This window comes from Ascidiella aspersa, chromosome 2 (genome assembly GCF_963924565.1).
Source record: "Ascidiella aspersa chromosome 2, kaAscAspe10.2, whole genome shotgun sequence".
NCBI classification, from domain to species: domain Eukaryota; kingdom Metazoa; phylum Chordata; class Ascidiacea; order Phlebobranchia; family Ascidiidae; genus Ascidiella; species Ascidiella aspersa.
The window spans coordinates 3,684,492-3,687,918 of record NC_139448.1 but is presented as its reverse complement, the minus strand read 5'-3'; the positions used below and the strand labels follow the sequence as shown (position 1 = coordinate 3,687,918).

General features: G+C 35.9%; 1 long non-coding RNA gene across 1 annotated transcript; it reads right to left on the bottom strand.

Moving 5' to 3' along the window:
• Positions 1–861: 861 nt before the first annotated feature.
• LOC146163172 (uncharacterized) lies at positions 862–3,149 on the bottom strand. The gene is made up of 5 exons (XR_014494592.1): positions 3,082–3,149; positions 2,606–2,665; positions 2,309–2,414; positions 1,660–1,745; positions 862–990 (listed from the first exon to the last, which is right to left on the bottom strand). It is a non-coding gene; the product is annotated as an uncharacterized LOC146163172 (long non-coding RNA).
• Between the last annotated feature and the right edge of the window lie 278 nt (positions 3,150–3,427).

Here is a 3,427-nt window from a genome sequence, read left to right as displayed (position 1 = left end):
AAGTGTTAAATATAGCAGATACTTATCAACATAAATTATATACAGCAGAGGTTCACAAATTTTGTGTCGCGAAGCCATTTGTTTCTAGTACGGAACATAAATGAATTTGCGGTTATAAAACTTTTATTATAATTATCACCTTACATGTCTTGGGCAATCATTGTAACGAAAAACAACCTAATAACCAGGGAGTGGGATTGTTTGACTTTTGCGGTTAGGTTCGGTTCGGGGTTAAGGATGTTTTCGGTTCAGTTTCGGTTTTAAGCAATTTAAAAGTTCCGGTTCGACCTTTGTTGTTTAAAAACTGGTTTATAAAGTTCCCGTTGGGATACAATATGATGTGCGTTACATTCTAAAAATGTGGGCAAATAAATGTAGAGAATATTATCGAGTTGTAACTAGTATTTAAACCAAGTTTTTTGAAGTAATAAAAAAACAAGGAGCTCATTATTAAAATATCAATATTTTTTCATAATTTTTTAAAAGTAGTTCTTTCAAAATATTTAATTTAGTGGCGTTTCGGCTCCTTGAATCTCACAACAACGGTTCAGGTTCGGTTACAGTTGAGAAAAAATTGTCCCAAAACCGTTTCATAAAATTTCGGTTCGACTCCGTGCTAATAAATAAAATTTTCGTGGCTTTGCGTCGAACAATTGTTTAAAGGCGTCGCAAGAAAGGAAGCTCAATGATTTACAGAGAGGTTGGAACAATTTCAAAGTGTTTAAACAATTACTCAGTGACCTTTACCCGCGAAATAAATTTGTAATTCGTACTCTTGTAATCTAAGTTTCGTGACGTATTAAAAAATAAGCAGCTCATTGTCGAAATATCTGAAAAAAATCAACGTTTTATTTAATCAATTTATTATATATAAGAGGTAAACGCCAGATGGTTAGTTGTGATTCATTTTGAGGTAACCTTGCTCAGTTTCTCTCTAACCTTCGCCCGAAAAAGCTGGGTTGAAATGAACGTAGCCGACTTCCTTTGGCTCTGTAGAAAAAAAGCTGTTAAGCCAGTGGTTCCAAAATATGGGTCGCCCAATATAAATACATAATTTATCTGCAGCCTATCTATGATACTAATATGTAGCCTACATACGAATCGGCAGAAATTTATATACAACTCAATATTATTCATTAGTAGCTAATTGAAACTGATAAACAACAATAAAACTTATAAACATTAATAATGATAATAGCATTTAGAAATTCCAGGGCGGGCAGTCCATGATCGCAAAGGGTAAAATATAGGTCGCGGATGTGCGATTCAAATCTGCCAAAATAGGACCGTTGTAAATTTATGTATGAACTTTCTAAACGCACTTATAAACCGACGTTTCGGCAGCAGATACCTGCTGACCTTATCAGGGTAAGAAAATACGATTTTAATAACAAAAAATGAGCAGTTTTGCCATATAGGGCCCATTTTTTTAATTTAATCTCAGACCTCTGATAATTTTGGTAAATGCTTCAGTTTTAGAATTCTGTTGTTTGATTTGTAATCAAAATAGATCCATAAATTACATAGGAAATGCTATTAAAAAAACAAAACAAATTTGAGAAAAACTAGTTTACACAACAGTGGTATATCTATGTAGCCATTTTTCTTGCCTGGTGGATAGAATTCTATTGATAGAATATTGGTTTCACAAAGATATACCTTTGGTAGGAATGCGAGCCGCACGGTTGTTGTTGGTTTGGGTTGCTGGAGGACGTTCTCTTGCTACACTGGGCTTTCTTTTTGACCTGAAACAAATTTAACCACAATATTGAAGAGGAAATATCCGATGAAATTTATTTCGATACGGTATTAGATTTTCGTATAGGGGTATTGGCATTGATACCTTATAATCGTCTTCAACAACAATTTGTTCACTTTAAGTTTTTCGTGTTGCCATATTTCAGCCTGTTTTGATGAGCACAAGTTTGTACTAAAAAACACCTGGGCGCATAACACGTTTTTATTGAGCGTCTTGACGCTTTAAACCAGTCGCTCTTAACCGCGTTGCCGCGGCACCCTGGGGTGCCATTTCCGATCCTCAAGGGTGCCAAAAGATATTTGAGAAACTTTAAGAACCTGATTTTTGCTCAACTCTTACAACTTTTTATGTAAGATTAGTGGAATAAATCCAATTAAAACTCCCTATGTTGTACAGAGTTAATGTGTGTTGTTCCAGTTCCGTTCTGGTGATTTACCTACGGAAAAATCTTGTAGGGGTGTCGCAATCTGTTATTATTTCTGAAGGGTGCCACCGGCCTCAAAAGGTTTAGAAACACTGGTTTATATTCATAGAAGTGCGATCACTTACAAGTAATAGAAGCGGAACAGTGCCATGTTGGCGCAAATTGACACGAACAGCAGCGAAGATGCCACGATCAAAATGGCCGTGTTAACCTGGCAGAAATCACCAGTGTCTGCAAAAATAAGACGGTTTTAATCAAAAAGCCCAATAAAATTGTCATATTGAGCCCATTTTGTGAAACCAAGTCATTTGATACAATTATTTAGCCTAAAGTCCCAAGTCCAAAAAGAATTAAAGTCATTTTCAACCTTTCATTTCAACACAGAGTATTATTTTTAGACAAACTATTTTACAATCACATACCAGCTAGTGTGGTTTCCATTGGTTTGGCTGTTGCAGGTTGACTTGCTGGCCTTGAAGGTGCTTAATGTCATAATATTGTTTAGTTAAAAACAAAGCCGAAATTGCTATTTTTATCGTTATTCTAATCATTACTAAAGTTGTCGTTAAGAAAAACGTTATAATTTTAATGTATATTTTTCATAATGCCTTTAGAAAATACTATATGCAATTGCAAATGAACATTACAAAAACGTCGACATCTTTTGTAATGTGGCCGTCCATAAAAATACATGCCCTTCGTTAAATAAGTACAAACTAGTCAAGTAGAGCGGGTGGGGAAATGCTAAAGCAGGGGTTCTTAAACTTTTAGTCAAAGTCATCAGCATATTTCTGAATTTGTATTGTGACGTAAATGTATGACGTTATTTTCGAAAATTTGTCCACCGTGGTCCACACGAAGCAAAAAAAAATTTAAGTACCTCTGGCCTAGTCCTTACCAACGTTTCTCTGACAAATGTATCCCCCACGATGCGTACATGGATAATCGTGCCATTGTAAAAGGTGATAGAAGGAGATGGCCATGACACAACTCTCGTCTGTTCCCCCAAAATCGTTTGGTTGGCCGGCCTCCCAGTTGGTGAACGTCAAGGCTGTCCCGTCCAACCATTGGAAATCTCCGCCTTCCGATATTCGCCTTAACCCAATATAAAATGGACGACCTGGGCCTGAAAATCAGGATTATGTAGGTTATCTTTTTGCTAACTTTACTTGGTAGAACAAGAAATTTCCAAGTCAAATCACTGATATAGATTACAGTGTTGCACACAAGTAATTTTGAAAGGG